We start from the raw sequence: 18,317 nt of genomic DNA, 5'->3' as shown, positions 1-18,317 counted from the left end.
TAGGGACTAATTACATGCATGATTAATGATATTAAAGTGTGATTTATTTGTGTTACAAGTACATTACAAATTCATTATGAGTGTCTACAAAACATACAAGCAATATATGTGTTATATTTGAGTAAAAAGCTCAGTAATACCTTTGGCTTATTCCAAATACTCTAAATTGCACACTGTGTCGTCAATAACAAATGCGCATTAATAAACAAATAATACTTACCTTTACTACAAAATACTAATTGTAAGTGTGTTTTGAAAGTATACTTTTGTAATGAATGTAAAATCAGCACCCTCTCAATGCATTGTTACAATGTTCATTTCCAGCACAAGTTCAAAATATACCTACATTTTTAATAAAGTGCAAATAAATACACTTTAAAAAAAAAAAATACACAGAACTTTCACTTTAAGTATATTTTTCAAAAACATCAGACATGTCAATAACATCAGACATGTCAAGTCTCCTTATCTCTGAAAATGAAAATCAGGTTGGCGTCAGAAATCAACATCACATCAGTCGGGTTCTGAAGTCAGTCTGACTTTCATTTTCAAATGCCACCCCTGCAACCAAAATCACCTCCTCATACAGGGGATTTTTCATATGGGAGGTGATTTTTGCGGGGGTGGCATTTGAAAATGAAAGTCAGACTGACTTCAGAACCCGACTGATGTGATGTTGATTTCTGACATCAACCTGATTTTCATTTTCAGAAATGAATGAATGAATGAATGAGGCATTTATAGCGCTTTCATATGTACTACTGTTTGTCAGAAAGATTGAAGAATACAGTATCTATCATCCATCTTTTTAAAATGCATTAAAACAACACAAAAGGACTACAGAGATGGGAAGATGAAAGAGTTAATCTCAGTACACTCATCACCAATTAAATCTTATTGTTTGAAGAAAAAAAAAAATCAATATATTCAGAACAGTGCAAAGAATTAAAAAACCTTTAGAAACTCATGTGATAGTTCAGCATTATGGAATGCCAAAGCTGACTTTATTATAAATAAATAAATACATAAATAAATATACAAAGTAATGTAAAAAGTACAAATAAATGAGTATTTATACTTTTATTTCCTTATTTATGTATAATTGTATTTTTTCACACATTTATTTATTTTTTTATTTATACAATTTATACTTTTTTACATTTCTTCATATATTAATTTATGTATTTATTTATTTATAATAAAGTCAGCTTTGGCATTCCATAGCCTACTATATCACACACACCATGAGATGGAGAGATTAAGAAGAGCCAATTTCTGTCCAAAACAGTGCCAGTTTTAGTGTTTGATAAAGAAATGAGAATCACTAATATTATCAGTTTACCTCACCTAATGCACTGGAAAGGTTAAGATAGTGAGCTAACACTAATTACACTGTAATTATATGCCATTAAAGGCAGGGTAGGCTACCTTAGACTGAGAGAATGTCACTTGTTTAAAATAGAAATGAAGAATAAATGTGTATGAGTGTGTGTTTTCTGTTTAGGCTGCCTTCACAACTGTTAAAGGTACGGCCTATACTGAGAATGTGTTGACTGATTTTCATCTTTAGATTTTTCATTCGTTCCGAATGGAAATAAGTATCTGTGTTTATTGCAGTCCTGAGAGGACTAAAGACACTCGATTTATATAGTCTCCTTTTCAGAGTACTTACATTTTAATTATGTATTGGTATATAAAGACAGTTTAAACAAATTTGGGAAAAAGTTTTTTTTAGAAAAACCCTGCCTACCCTGCCTTTAAGGGTTGTGGGGTGATTGAGTGCTTGCAGAAGAGTTTCGCTTCAGCTGCTTCTGAAAGATGTGATGATCTCAACAGTTCAGCTGGAGTTCCAGCAGAGGACAGTGGAAAGTGACTTTTTGCCTAATTCTTGTTCAGTAACTTTAGCTGCCAGGAGAGACAGATGGAGAAAAGAGTGTCCACTGCTTTAAGAGAAGTGGTTAGTCAGAGACGGAGAGACCGCAGAGGGGAAGTGTGTAGGAGAGAGACAGCAGAGGTGACAGTAAAAGGAGACCAGAGGAGCTTGTGACTGTTTTATAGTGAGATTTTGAATCATTTATTCTGTTGAATTTATTCAAAAGTAACTGATATTTTTTTTAAAGTCATTGAATTATTCAATTAAAAGTTTTTTTTTTCAAAACACTTATTCGTTCAATAACGAGAGTTGATTCATTAATAATAATTCATTCAACAAATTATAGTCTGTGACAGATATGAGGGAGAGGTGTGGAGCTCAATCCCTGCACAACTGAAATCCACTCATTCATTCATTAAACTAGTCAGTGAATTGGTCATTTCAAGTTAGGGCAAACAGTTAGAAGAGGTAAGATGTCAAATAAATGGAAGTCTGTTATATATTATATAATACTGTATATGTAAGACAATTACAAAGCATAATTTTTTCTAGGAAAATGTATATGAGAATATTGAGTGAGGAAACCGACAGATTCATTCAGTTTTGGAGATGCCAGGCCACAGTTGAAGATTTCGAGACACAGAAGAAAAGTTTCCAGAAAACGTCCAAACAAAAAGCTGCAAAAGCGCCAAGTTTCATCCCAAAATTTCACTGTCTGCGAGTCTCTATTTGCCACAATGGAATAAATGCTTTGTGGGATCTCCATATCTCAGCTCTGGAGCCTCCAATCATGCAACCATGTCTATGTCTCAGCACCTCTAACAGAATACAAGGTTTCAAGAATGTCCAAGAAACTTTATTTTTCGACCCAAAATATCTCAAGTTATTATAAATAAAATAAATTTTACTTTATAATAAAAATAAAGTAATAAAGTTTCTCTGATATTCTCGAAACCTTGGATTCTGTTAGAGGTGCTGAGACATAGACATGATTGCATGATTGGAGGAATTTTGGGGTGAAACTCAGGCGGCTCCTCCATATGTGTCCAATGGCAGCTTATTTATATGGGCGTTTGTACATGAACATCCTATATGTACTTCTTATATTATTCAGCAACATTTGATTGAAATCTAGATAGATTCTTGACACAAGGATTGCACAGCTCTGTAAAGCACATGGTGGAACTGCTTTACAGGTGCACACGTTCATCTCTGGTGGCGATCCTTCAGAAACATGTGGATGACGGTCACATTTATTGTCTGAAGGTAAATGAAAATCTATGAAATACATTTCAGGGGCAGGGGACACATTAGCTGCACCAATTATTTACATAATTATTATAAAAATATTTTATAGGACCTTGATGAGAATGACACGGTCCTTATTCCAGGAAGTGTTGGTGGACAGAGCCTGAAAAGGGAAACCACTTCATTTTGTGGGTGTGTGTGGATAAAAAATACATTTTTGCTCAACAGTTGTTACTCTGGTTAAAGTGGTTTCTGTTTATGTTGTAAAGGTCTTGAATGGTTTGATGAATCATATTCGAGTGTACGACCCCACTGGCAACTACAAATCAATTTCTGCGATGGACCTGGCTATACTATGGTATTTTGTGCTTTGTAAAATACATTTCTTAATTTCTTTTTTCTTTTGTACAAAAGCAATGCCTTTCGAAATACTTGGGACTTGGGAAAATTTAATGAACAGTGGACTGTGGGGTTTTGGTTTGTATAGCAAGTTAAATAAATGCTTTTATTTATTTAATTTTATTTATTTATTTAATTTTTTTGTGTATTTTTTTTTTTGTTGCCTTTGGCTTGCTCAGTTGGGGATATTTTGGCAATATTTAATTTTATTCTATCAATCAATAAATTCCACTAGAAACAAACTTTGTTGTATTATTTTATTTTAATACTGTGAAGCTGCTTTGATACAATCTGTATTGTGAAAAGCGCTATACAAATATACTTGATTTGATTTGATTTGATTTGATATTACATCTACATTACTTTAACAACTGTGTTTATTGCATTAGATGCCAGAAATGGAGGTGAGGGACAAATGGACCTCTATGAAAAACGAGGTGATACAGGCAGAAGATCTGTGGCATCTGAGAAGATATCACGCATCATCAATGTTCAGCATATGACGAATAAAAGGTATGTGTAAAATGTGTGTCATTTTGCAGAGTTCCCTCAAGCCAGTCCATGACAACAAGGTTCAACGAGCTACAGTAACTACGTCTGCTGCGTTGTGCCTTCTCATTTGCCCATCACAGTAAAAACAGTGAGTGATGTTCATTAGCAGACTTTGCAAGTCTGTTGCAAGAACTGATAAGAATGTAAATGTGTACCTTGAAATGCAATGTAAGTCACTTTGGATAAAAGCGTCAAACAAATGCATAAATGTAAAAGAAAATGTAAAAATCTCAGCTGACTGCATCATCTGGGCCTTAGGATGGTTCCACAAAGAACTGACTGCACACACAACATGAATTTACTTCAAACTAAAGATTTGACTTTACACACAGCAAAAGACACTGCATCTTTTTGTGTCTCATTAGCTAATCCAGGATGGACCTAAAAAATACTTTAACCTTACAGCTCATTAAATATTTTAACACAGCTAACTCAACATTAATTGTTTTTTAATCTTCACAATGAATAGCCAGAGGACTATCACAAAAGCATTTAGGAAAGTAAAGACATAGTAGAGTATGTTTGTTTAAAGCTGCTTTGTGTTGTTGTGTATTTTAAAAAGCTCTATAAATGTCCTAAAACGATGTGCATTTTGCTTGTAGTTTTGTGTTCATAAAAATTTAATTTATTACCTCTCATAATTCACAATCATAATTCAGTTGAATTCATTATGTAATGTATTGTGTAATTTAATTACGTTCTTATATAAGTTTTGGTTCACTAATTTTATTACATTAAATGTTATTGTATTGTATAATGTTCTGTTTTAAGAATTATGACATAAATCATATGCATTAGTACACAAATGACATGCTTGTAATAAAAAAAGTATATTATGCCCTATTGCATAATAACAAATAACTTTGTCACAAAACATACCTAAAAATGTTATTTCTTTCATTAATCAGGAAAAAATAAAAGATTATTATATGAATTAAGGGGTTTGATTGATTACATGAAGATTTGTGATTCTGTAATTGTATTATACTGTTCTTTAGTCAAGACTAGACAACCAATTAATATTTATACTAAGTACCCACAAAACATAGCTAGCATTCTGACATTTATTTAAATGTCTAAACTGTTAATAAGAAAAATATACACAAATAAACATTATTTTATGCTTCTTTTAATAAAAAATAATGACACAATTATAATTGCATTACGAGTTGCTGTGAATACGGTAAGTCAGTATCAGTGCGGTAAAGCTCAGGTAAAGCTCACAGCACAATCATCAGATAGCGTTAGCTGTATGCTATGCTACTATCTAAGCTAACTAAAAAACACACTAACAACCAGAAATGTTTAATTTCACAATCTATAGCTTCGGTTAAATACTAGTATATGAAATGTATAAGTTAAAATACATTAATGACTCGTTATAACGTAGTACAAACGTCTTCTATAATAAAGTGATATCTGATTAGTAACCAGGCACTAAAGCGATTACCCATAAAACCTGCTTTCAACCAATCGGATTGCTTGGGTCCTAAGCTCGGACTCATCTCTTCAGTCGGACTCGTTTGTTCACCACACCGGGTCCAGCTTTTGAAATAATAGACCGGTCCGGGTCGGTTTGGTGTAGCACATTACGGGCCTCTTCGAGTTCGGGCATGAATTTTTGGAGCAACATCAGGAGACTCTGAGAAATACACTGTTCATGAGTCTGTGTTGATGAAGATGATGGTGATGATAGTGATGATTAGGATGATGAAGATGTTCAGGTCTTCAGCTGCTGATGGATGTCAGTGATGATGATGATGATCTTGAGAACATGATGAAGGGTTTGATGAGAATCTCTCCTCAGTTTTGACATCAGAATCAAACTTTACAGGCTCGTCTGGATCACAGGAGACTAGAAATCACAAATACATATCAGATTATCCTCATTGTTTTGGATTATGTTCTCAATTTAAAACAGACTAAAATGTGATGAAAGATTAAATTAAGTTCAATAATAATCAAACACTCACAGTGTGGCTTTAGTCTCTTCATACTCTCACATCTATCAAGTCTCTGTCCTCTTTCCTCTGGTGATTCACTGGTTTGTGTCTCATTTCTGTCCTCCATTTTTCTCTCAGTCTTCTTGTTTTCTGCTGATCTGTGATTTCTGCTGATTTTCTTTCTCCTCTTCATTTGAATCTGTTCAATCACACAGACAGAGTTTCATTAAAGCGATATAACATCATATCACGAGACATCAGATCAACTCCTGATCAACATCTGCATGAGCTCAGTGTTATTACAGCATCTCAGATTAACTCTACAATATTCACAATAATCAATGATGATGACAAATGACAAATATAGAAATGTGAGTTTATGTGTGAGTCTGCGTCAGGAATCTGTGTATTATCATCATAATGGGGAAACCAGTCTTGGGCTCCATGATATAGTTATAGTTTATGGAGTGAATAATGTAAATCATATACACTACCGTTCAAAAGTTTGGGGTCAGTAAGATTTTTAATGTTTTTAAAAGAAGTCTCTTCTGCTCACCAAGGCTGAATTATTTGATAAAAACAACAACAACAACAACAACAAAAAAAAAAAAAACAGTAATATTGTGGAATATTATGACAATTTAAATCAGCTGTTTTCTATGTGAATATATAGTAAAGTGTAATTTATTCCTGTGATCTAAAATGTATTTTCAGCATCATTACTCCAGTCTTCAGTGTTGTCACATGTCTGTCCTGTCTTGTGCTGCACATGGGTGTTTGTTGTTTTGTGCCATGTGCTCTCCTGTCTATTGTCTAGCCCCTCCCATCTTGTTATCTAATTATTGGTTAATTTGTCCCACCTGTCTTTCTCGTTTCCCTCCTTTGTTTGTTCCTCTATTTAGTCTCCTTGTGTTTGTAGTCTTGTGCTGGTTCGTTGTCCTTGTTGCGTTTCCTGGAGCTTTGTGGTTTTTTTGAGTTTGTTACCCTGTCTGCATGTCATCAATAAATTCCTCTGCATTTGAATCCTCGTCTCATATTCATCCGATACGTGACAAGTGTCACATGATCCTTCACAAATCACTCTAATATGAGGATTTGATGATCAAGAAACATTTGATTATTATCAGTGTTAAAAACAGTTTTGTACAATTTTTGACATTATAAATGTTTTTACTGTAACTTTTAATCAGTTTAACTCATCCTTGATGAATAAAAGTATTGATTTATTTTATTTATTTCCCCCAAAAATAAAATTAAAATTCTTACTGACCCCAAACTTTTGAACGGTAGTGTTTAATGTTACAAAAGCTTTATATTTCAGATAAATGCTGTTCTTTTGAACTTTCTATTCATCAAAGAATTTTGAAAAAAATTGTACACAACTGTTTTCAACATTGATAATAATAATGAATGTTTCTTGAGCATCAAATCCTCATATTAGAGTGATTTCTGAAGGATCATGTGACACTGAAGACTGGAGTAATGATGCTGAACATTCAGCTTTGATCACAGGAATAAATTACAGTTTACTATATATTCACATAGAAAACAGTCATTTTAAATTGTCATAATATTCCACAATATTACTGTTTTTTTTTTTTAATCAAATAATTCAGCCTTGGTGAGCAGAAGAGACTTCTTTTAAAAACATTAAAAATCTTACAGACCCCAAACTTTTGAACGGTAGTGTATATAATGTAAATAATGCTCTTCCTATATGTGAATGAAAAGTTATAGTTTAGAACTGATTTTGCACATTCAGACACTAGAAGATGAAACACTGTTCATAAATAAAGATACAGTGTTTGATATTAAACATCATAAATACTCAGTTTGGTTCACTATTAATGCTGTTGTGTCTGAAGAGACTCTGTGTGTTTTTCTGTTTTGGTTCATTAGATTGTAACTTTTTGTTCCCTATTCTTCTCTTTCTCTCTTGTCACATGTTTCATTATCCTGTAGTTTGTGAAGCTCAACACATGTTCTCCATGCTGTAGTTTCTCATATATTCTGACTTTGGTAATTTCTGTTCAAGAGAATACAGTAGTTCAGTTCAGAGTGAAGTTTGACATCAGTTAATGATTGTTGAGAAATACAGGTTTACATTTCAGTTTCACTATAATAGAGACATTAATGTCTGGATTTAAATAATTCATAAAAATCTCTTTCCAGAACAATTAAAGATAAAGTGTTTTAGTTACCTTGTGATGAGCAGAAGAGAGGAGAGATCCAGTGCAGAGCTGAGAGATCAGACGCTCAGGAAGATCAGCTTTTATACAATGTGACGGTTTAACTCCTCCTCTGGCTTCAGCTAGACTCTGATGTGGTTTGATTTATACACAGTCACAGTCAATCAAGCCACACTTACAGCTTCACTGTTTTCTTCTGCTGTGGTTTCATCAGTATCTGTGTTAATTACTGAGGATCACACACAGTCACTCATTCCACACTCTTCCATTTCCTGTTTCACTTCCTGTCATCACAGAATCCCACACTGAAACGAGCTTCTACCCATTTGTACTTTCTTCAGTTGTTTCAAGGTCTGTATCTGGTCTCTTGTTCTTCTGACTTCTCCTGTTTCAGAAGAAAGATTCTTCTGAAACAGGATCACACACACACACACACACACACACACACACACACGTGCACATGAACACAAATCACTTGACAGCTTCTCCAGAGCGGCTGCACGAGCTCTTAAACACTTCATGATGGATCTGTGTGTGGTTTTCTGAAGGTGTGTGTCTATCTGACATCACCATTCGGTTATAACACCAGGGCTGCCAACTCTCATGCATTGAGCATGAGACTCACGCAATTGACACTTTTCACACGCTCTCACGCCAGACGCCACACATCCATTTTCTCACGCACAGAAAAATTGCGGAGCAAAGAGGTACTTTTAATATTAAACTAATTCCCAGCTCTTAGATTCCGTCAATTTTATTACGAAATTCAGACAAAATGGCGCTTGTAAATGTGACGTGACAGATCGCTGAGCGCCTCAGTTCAAGTGCACGTGAACTGATCATCTGTTACTTACCGAAAGTATACATAATATCGACCAATCAGTGTTTTTCAACCACAGAAAGAGGTCAGTATAACAGCAGGAGAACAATTATGTCACATATAACATTACATTTACCTCAGGAAAGCCATTTAATGACCATAGCATGTTAATTGAATAGAAAAAATGGCTATAGAGAGGAGATTTTGCTGAGCACTATATTACATATTTATTATATTTTTACTTATGTCATTAAATAATTGTTATTATAACAAAAACAGCATTATATTTAATTTAATTTGTTATTTTTAACCTTTAATACCAGCAGATTGGGCCCTCTATGTTTACAGCATTAGGTGAGATTATTTTTTTAAATAAAATTTAAATAAACATGTATCCAAATTAGTCAATATTGAATCAAAATCTGAATCAAATCACAAGAATGGAATTGAAATCTTGAAATTTTTGTCAAGCAATAATAAAAACTGTATCCTACCAGTCATTGTACAATTTAAACATTGTAACATGTTGTCACTAAACTTCATAAAATTCTATTTAGTTACCAAATGTTTTGACAATCACAATTACACTTATTGTGATGCAATAAATCTCACTCCAAGCTAAACTCAAAAGTTGGCAGCCCTGTAACACGATTTCCTGCACACACACACACACACACACACACACACACACACACACACACACACACACACACACACACACACACACACACACACTTTTATCCAATTCTTTGATTACTGATTTCCATTTGATTCTGATTATTGTAATATAGTTTTTAATTGGAAATACGTTTTTTAAAACTAAAATCAGTGTAAGTTAAAAGGAAAGTGTTATAAGCCTATGAGTAATATGAATCAGTTTTATCAGTGCTACTCATTAATGTAAAATCAGCAGTTTTTGTCATCTTTGTGTCACGGTGCACAACACGTTTAATGGAAACCTCAATATCTCGACTCAGGATGGTTTCAGCTCCTGGGATAAAAACTGATCTCGAGTTTCAGTGTACAGAAACATTCATGTCCCGTCGGCTTAGAGTTTAAGACCAAATGATCAAGATCTCTTAAAGCTGCACTTTAGGGTCAGTTTACACTGAGAGGGTTACAGTGAGTCTAACTCTTTAAAGGGTCCTGGTTAACTTTTGCCTCTTGTGTTTACTGTTTTACAGCACAAGGAAAGGGAAATGGTGCTTGTCTGAAGTTTAAAATCATTGGTTACCCGTAAGCCAATCACATAACGTTTGGTTATGGCGTGTGTTATGCGCATGCCCAGCCGCATCTAACTTCCACTGTAAACACACGTATGATGCGAAAACAAAACCATCGAGCGAAATACCGGAGTGAACATGGCTGTGAACGACTTTTGCAGATTATGTGAAGTAAATCTACGCATCCACGGTACAATCAGGGCCTCTAAACTAATATTTGACAGTAGAGAGAAACAAGAAAATATTTGCAGCCAACTGTCAAAGTTAGGATTAGTTCTGTTAAACACAGCTCTTTGTTCATCTCGAGTCTGTCGGAAATGATGCAACTTAATTGCAAGATTGCAGCATGACATGGCAATATTTAAGGACTGGAAAAGAAAGGAGACACTGACCTGTCAAAAGGGTGCCAGTTCGAGCTCAACAGATAAAAGAGGCCACAACATCACCTCCATTCAAAATGTTTAACAAACACTCTTCTTGTTCGGGCTTCAGTTTGCAAATGCCGGGAATATTCTCCACAACAGAGCGAATTGCATCCCGTGTCATATCCGCAGTTGTTTTCGATTTCCCTAACCTAAACTACAATCTTAAACTCGGCGCTTAGCGTCTACGTCACGGCTCTCAGCCCGCCCTCTGTTCGTTGATTGGCCGGCTGTTTTGAGGCCGGAGGAAAACTGGGAGATAGGTTGCTGTCTCAGACTGAGTACAGAAGCAAACTGAAATTGAGCGGAAGTACGAAGTCTGACGTAGTCAGGCTAACCATTTATTAAGTATAGATGTATATGTTAATATCACTTAAACCTTATCATGTTAGTTCACAGTGCATTAACTAATGTATACAACCTTTGATTTTAATAATGTATTAGTTAATGGTGAAATTAATATGACCTAAGATTAATTAATGCTGTAGAAGTATTGTTCATTCTTAGTTCATGTTAACTATGTTACACTCTCAGAAAAAAAGGTACACGGTGGTACAAATAATGTTCCTCAAAGAACAGTTTTGTACCTTTTCAATAATAGTACCTTTAATGGTACAGGAAAGACCACTGATGATACTGTTTGGTACCTGTTAAGGTACAATTGAAATGAAGGTACATAATTGTTCTCACATCAAGGGTACAGTGATGGACCAAATTACTGTTTCATTCATGATTGGTTGCTGTGTTGAACATTTGGCATAGCAACAAGACACTGATTGGTCGAAATCGCTTCAGCCAGGAATTTTCCGAACTGACAGCGGGAAGCAGCAGGCTAACATTACACACTGCAGCGCGGTCGAGATTATTTTATCAAACTTGAAGAAGACGAATTTTAAAGGTGAGTTCTGATAATTTATGTATATATTTAGTTCACAAGTCTAAAATATAAATGTTTCAGCCACTTAACGTTAATTTAGCGAGTTAAATTAGCTTTGCTCCAAATGCTTTTTAGCCATTTGACTTGTAAGTTATAACGTTACACTTTAAAAAAAAAAATGCAATTATTGACTATTATTAAGTCATCACGTGTACAATATATGGCGTTTGTTCTCCATTATCCACTATAACGTTAACTGTTAAATGTTAACTTTGCTATTAGGCAACATGAAACTGATTGGCCAAGGTTGCAGCCGTTACTGCATTTTCAAATAGACCGGAGAGCGGGAACTTCGCGAAGCAGATTACGAGCACGGAGCACCACCACAAGCCATGGCTTCGCCCTCTTTGTCGTCAGAAGTACTTTAGTGGCTGGACTCGAATTATAAGACGAAGAGAAGAGGAAATTCAAAGGTGGGTTTTATGTTTATGTTTAACCAAATAAAATGTATAAAACATTACAGCTACTCAACATGATAATAGCGAGTGTAAATAGCTTAACGTTAATTGTACGAATCCAGTCAGTGATAGCCGTCTGCAAATATATTTTAAAGCAAAATTGAGTTTCTGTGTCGTAAGTTCACATTTAAAACATTATTGTTGTAAATGAATGCTCAACCAGAGGTGCCATGCTGGTGTACTTTACATTAGTCCACAATACTGTATGCGGTTTTGGAACAAGGTGATTGAACGCCAACGAACAGTGCGCAGATAAAATAGTTGATCACTCGTTCTGTGTTTAAATGAATGCGATTACCTGATTCTGTCCTAAGTCATATAAAGTTACATGTCATATACTCATAGCTAATGTGTCTTTGATTTTTAGATGGGGTAAACCGTCACTGCTGGTCTCACTGATCACACATCTGAAAGTCTTCCTGCGTCCTCAGCTGTGAGGCAAGTATCAGTACAATGTGTTATTTGAGTTTCTTAATCTTATGATATTCTTTTTTCTGATGAGGTTGAATTTATATTTCTAAGACAAAATGTTTGCCATAATGACAGAGTGATGTCAATCTTGATAAAGCACAGTAACTGCACTTCAAATGAACTCTGAAAGATTTCTGTCACTTAACTGAAAGTATATTCACCTAAAACTCTGACACTCACAAAGTATGGTAGCATACAGGTACCAAATGTCAATATGAAATGTAACGTGCAAAATGGCAATGCAATGTGTAAAATGGCAATGTATTTCTGTATTTATATTTACATTTTCTATATGATATGTGCAACATCTGGAGCAAAAAAATATTCAAAATCAATAATATAATAATTTGCATTACTACACTAGCTTTAACATAAAATTAAAACATACATTTGAAAATGTTATCAGTTCAAAAATAAAAAATTAAATGTATTACAGAAATTAGATGTTTAAAATGTTCAAGCAAATATTATAGCAAAATTATAATTTAGGTTATTTTTCCTAGTTGCTTTTACACTCAAAGTTAAGGCACTTGATGCAATGATCGTCTCGGAATCCTTTTTTTTAAAATCCAGATTGAATTTTGCCACGTTCATCGCGGGTATTTAATAAAAATGCAATCATAAGTGTCTTAACTGTGAGTGTAAATGCAATTAAGAAAAATAGCATTTAAATTATCATTTTGCTACAATTTTACGTTGAACATGTTAAAGGGTTAGTTCACCCAAAAATGAAAATTCTTTCATCAATTACGAGCTTTCTGACCCCCCATAGACAGCTAAGCAACTACCACTTTGACGCTTTAAAAAGTTCCTAAAGTGATTGTAAAACTAATCCATATGAATTGAGTGTTTTAGTCTAAATTTTGTGCTTCCTTTATGATGAACAGGTTGAATTTAGGCTTTTGTTCTCACGTGTCAAGCATGTTCGGTTGAGCTTCTGAAATCTGTTCATAATATAAAGCGATCATGTCTCTTCAGAAAATGTGAACTACGGTAAACTGCTCGATTCAAATGGATTGGTCTTACAATCTCTTTATGAACTTTTTGAAGCATCAAAGTTTTAGTTGCATGGACTGTCAATGGGGGGACAGAAAGCTCTCAGATTTAATTAAAAAGATCTTCATTTGTGTTCCAAAGATGAACGAAAGTCTTACAGGTTTGGAACAACATGAGAGTGAATAATTAATGACATAGTTTTTTTAATTTTGGGTGAATTATGCCTTTAAACATCTCTAATCATTTTTGTAATATGTTTAAATTATATGTTAAAACAAGTGTAGGAGATGGCTAATTTAATTATATTATTGAATTTGAATTGTCACTTTGCCCCAAACATTGCACATATGGTATGGAAAATGTAAATTTAAATAAGAAATACATTGCCATTTTATATATTACATTGCCATTTTGCATATTACATTTCAAAATGTCTTTTGATACCTGTATGCTACCATAATAAAGAGATCGTAAAATAATTTGAATTGAGCAGTTTAGTCCAAGTTTTTCTGTAGAGATACGATCATTTTATATGATGAACAGATTTAATTTAGGCTTTTATTCACATATAAATATTCATCAATTCACACATCAGTTGAGGTAAACGGAAGCTCAAGCATGTTTGCTAGACGTGCGAAAACCGATGATGTTCATTCTCGTGTGTTTTGCAGCACGTTTGAGCTTCCGCAAGAACCATTGAGGTTTGTTCTCGCTTGTCAAAGCAACTGCGGTTGAGCTTCTGTTTGTTCAATGTTTAAATGTGAATAAAATCCTAAATTTAATCTGTTTATTATATAAAGCGGTAGTCTCTTCAGACATTTTTTACTAAACTTCTCAATTCAAATGGTTTCAAATGATTAGTTTAACATTTTAATTTTCTGGGTATTTTATATGAAGCTTTAAGTGAATAATTTAAAACTTTGTGGAAAATGTAAAAATGCAGAAAGTTTTTTTTTGTGTGTGTGAAAATTGTTTTCTTATCTGCATTTCAGTTATTCCAGAAAATGGACCGAATGCATGCTGTGGTTGATTTAAGGTGTTTCCAGGATTCCTTAAAGGTATAGTTCAGCAAAAAAAAAAAAAATTCTGTCATTAATTATACACCCTCATGTCATTCTGAACCTGTAAGACCATCGTTTATCTTCGTAACACAAATGAAAATGAAAAGCCCCAGAAAGGTAGTAAAGACACCATTAAACTAATCCAAGTGACTCCAGTGGTTTAACCTCAATTTTATGAAGCGATGTAAGCTTTGTTTTGCCCAAAAAAAACAAAAAACCCCCATAATTTACCTCTATATTTACAAAATAATATTATCTAAAGCACATTCACGGAACAACACCCGGTCTTGAGTCAACACAATTCGCATGCGTCGTAGTGCTCCCCCTACTAAATAAAGTGGTAAATTGTGTTTTTTGATAAAAACAAAGCACCTGCATCGCTTCATAAAATTGGTTAAACCACTGGAGTCACATGGATTACTTTAATGATGTCTTTCCTATCGTTCTGGGCCTTGAATGTGTTAGTTGCATTGCTCCCAATGGAAGGACAGAAAGCTCTCAGAATTTCATTAAAAATATCTTCATTTGTGTTCCGAAGATGAACAAAGGTCTTATAGGTGTGAAATGACATGAGGGTGAGTAATTAACAAAATAATTTTCATTTTTGGGTGAACTAACCCTTTAAAGGGATAGTTCGCCCAAAAATGATATTTAAGCCATGATTTACTCACCCTCAAGCCGTTCGAGATGCATTTGTCAATCTTTTTTCAGACGAACACATTTTCAGTTATTTTAGAAAATGTCTTAGATCTTTCAGTGTTTATAATGTGAAGCAATGGGGTCCAGCTGATTCAAGTCGGAAAATGTGCATGCATCCTTCACAAAAATAATCCATCCGGCTCCAGGGGGATAAACGAAGGCCTTCTGAGGGTAATCCGTGCGGTTTTGTCGTAAAAATATACATATTTAAAACTTTATAAACGAAAATAACTGGCTTCCGGTGGCGGTCGGCGCGTTCATGGAGATGAATGATGTCGTGACGTAGAGCGAACGTAGAGTTTTGTTTTGCTCTGCTCTCTGGCTGCGCTGTCACGTTCGTTCTACGTCACGACGCTTCCTGCGCTACGTCCTACGTCATAAGCCAGCAACCATCTCCATGAACGCGCGCCGACCGCCACCGGAAGCCAGTTATTTTCGTTTATAAAGTTTTAAATATGTATATTTTTACGACAAAACTGCACGGATTACCCTCAGAAGGCCTTCGTTTATCCCCCTGGAGCCGGATGGATTATTTTTGTGAAGGATGCATGCACAGTTTGCGACTTGAATCAGCTGGACCCCATTGCTTCACATTATAACCACTGAAAGATCTAAGACATTTTCTAAAATAACTGAAAATGTGTTTGTCTGAAAAAAGATTGACATATGCATCTCGAACGGCTTGAGTAAATCATGGCTTAAATATCATTTTTGGGCGAACTATCCCTTTAAGTAAAATTGTTGAGGTTGGCTAAGCTGAAATCCGTAATAGAAGCACATTACATGGATGCCAAACGAGATGTTGAAGGATTTGTAGTTCACCCAAAAAATGAAACAGTCAATGGGGCCCCATTGACTTCCATAGTATGAAAATAGTATGAAAAATATTCTATGGAAGTTAATGGGGCCCCATCAACTGTTTAATTTTCAATTCTTAAAATATCTTCTTTTTTGTTCAAGTAAACAGATTCGGAACAACTTGAGGGCGAGTAAATGACAGAATTTTCAGTTCTAGGTGAACTATCCCTTTAAGTCTAGAGGTCAAATTTGAGCTTGTCATTGGGAGTATAAATTTAATAAATTTACATCTGTCTTTACTAATATTGATTCTTCATTATGTTCAGGAAGAACTGGCTATCTCAACCCACTGTGCAAATCTTGGGAACTTCTTGACTGGACGGGTCTTCAGTGAGAGGAGAATCTTCAGCAGTGTAAAAATGGAGGGATCTGAAATTGCCGAGCAGTTCGGTTGGAGGATGGTGTTATAAAAAAGTTAAATAAATGCAAGGGTATTGTGTGAAAAGTAGGGAAAAAAAACAATTCTAGCTTTGTTGTAGATGAGAAAATATATTTTATGTACTGTAACATTTTAGTGTAATTGCATTTTAAATTCTTTCAAATCTTTTTAAAGAAGTGATATTCTGTTAATTTTGCTAAGTCTTTATTGTATTGTGAAGTCTTTGATGTATTTACACAAATAAATACTTTACTGTAAGTTGGAATGAAAGTATTCAAACGTTCATATGGGACTTCCGGTGGCGCGCGCTGCAAGATGGCTGCACAGCACTAGGCTCCTGACTAAAACCTCCTAATTGACCGTTGTTTTTTCACGCTGAGGAAAATATCACATGTCATCACAGCTGTACAAGTTTTATTTCAAGTATGGCAACTAAGAAATCGAGTTCACCACAGAAATCGGCAGCGGGCTGCAAACGACTCAAAACACTCGAGGACGACGTAGCCTCAATTGTTAACCATGCAATCGAAGCACAACAAGAGGCCATGCGCGAAATGGTTTCCCGCATGTTGACAGAGGCAATACAATCGGCCCTTAAGCCTTTCAAGGACTTCATTGACGAAAACAACGCTGCTCTTCGTTCGATGAAAGAGGAAATGGATTCCTTGAGTAAAAATGTGGCGTCAATCACAACCAAAGTGGATAATCTTCAGGGCAGTTTACGCAGCACTAAAAAGAACGCGAACCTCTGCCTATCTCAGCTTGAACAGATGCAACGAAAATGCAATGACCTCGAAGATCGGTCACGTCGCAACAACGTCCGCCTGGTCAATCTACCAACTGGAATGGAAGGGGACGATCCGGTCGGTTTTCTACAGAAAATGCTACCTAAATGGATCCCCGACCTTTCGGCGCGCTCAAGTCCGATCGAGATTGATAGAGCTCACCGAGTGTATTCGAGTTCCAACTCACCAAAACCACGATCGTTGATATTCCGGCTCCTCCGCTATCCTGACAGGCAAGCCATCCTTCAGGGAGCCCGGAAAGCAAAACCCACTTTGCCCGGAGGAGCGCGCCTGGAATTCTACGCGGACTACAGTCACGAGACAGCTCAAAAGAGGAAAGCTTTTTCGACCGTAAGATTCAAGCTTCATCAGAAAGGCGCAGAAACTTTCCTAATCTACCCAGCATCGCTGAGAGTCTCCCACAAGGGTCAGAAATATTCGTTTGAAACACCGGAGAGTGCTGAAAAATATCTCGAGGGTCTTGATGTCGACGCGTCAGTATCCACTGTTCGTAGATCCTTAAACTTCCCGCTACCGGAGGAAATGGAGGGGTAGACCTGACCATAAGGTGACATCGTTTGAGTTTTTTGCTGAATAACAATACATGGACCAATTCTCTATCAGCTTATTCGGACTTTAGTTCACCAAAGTGAAATGGTAAATTATTTTATTTACAAATATTTGCATTGTGTCAAACTATTTTCAGTTTTCAAAACTCAATTTTCAATTTTCAAATTGTGCTGGTTGTAGATAGTTAATTATGAAGGTCTGGTTCTACTCAGTAAATGCGGACTAAATCACAGTTCTTAGCTTAGTTAAATCTGGTTGCTGTAATTCTAGTTATGAGAATAGTGTATGTTTTACAGTTATTCTGATTTTGGAATATTTGTTCTTTTATTTTAACCTCCCCATCTGTCAAATTCATAGGGGGCTAAGAAGGTTAATAGTGTTCAGACATTGCCTCGCGATCGCCACAGACGTTTGCTAAAAAGGGAAGGGGGGAG

At 35.3% G+C, this 18,317-nt stretch overlaps 2 protein-coding genes and 1 long non-coding RNA gene across 3 annotated transcripts in view; 2 read left to right on the top strand and 1 right to left on the bottom strand.

Annotated features, from left to right (window-relative positions):
• LOC311096814 (uncharacterized protein) overlaps window positions 1-11,188 on the bottom strand; it is a 367,324-nt gene extending 356,136 nt beyond the window's left edge. Inside the window, exons 1-2 of the mRNA XM_084136211.1 lie at window positions 8,217-11,188; window positions 6,046-6,214 (exon numbers count right to left, since the gene is read on the bottom strand). The gene's annotated coding sequence lies outside the window, so the exon portion shown is untranslated. The remainder of the gene's footprint in view (window positions 1-6,045; window positions 6,215-8,216) is intronic.
• The window catches only part of LOC311096828 (uncharacterized protein), a 488,849-nt gene that overhangs the window by 270,854 nt on the left and 199,678 nt on the right, over window positions 1-18,317 (top strand). The window lies entirely within an intron of this gene.
• Window positions 11,198-16,792, top strand: LOC311096840. The gene is made up of 5 exons (XR_014609140.1): window positions 11,198-11,567; window positions 11,829-12,019; window positions 12,432-12,502; window positions 14,524-14,589; window positions 16,416-16,792. It is a non-coding gene; the product is annotated as an uncharacterized lncRNA (long non-coding RNA).

Source organism: Abramis brama (genome assembly GCF_963993115.1).
Source record: "Abramis brama genome assembly, chromosome: 15".
NCBI lineage: Eukaryota > Metazoa > Chordata > Actinopteri > Cypriniformes > Leuciscidae > Abramis > Abramis brama.
The sequence above is the reverse complement of the archived record's forward strand: the minus strand, read 5'-3'. Positions and strand labels throughout refer to the sequence as shown.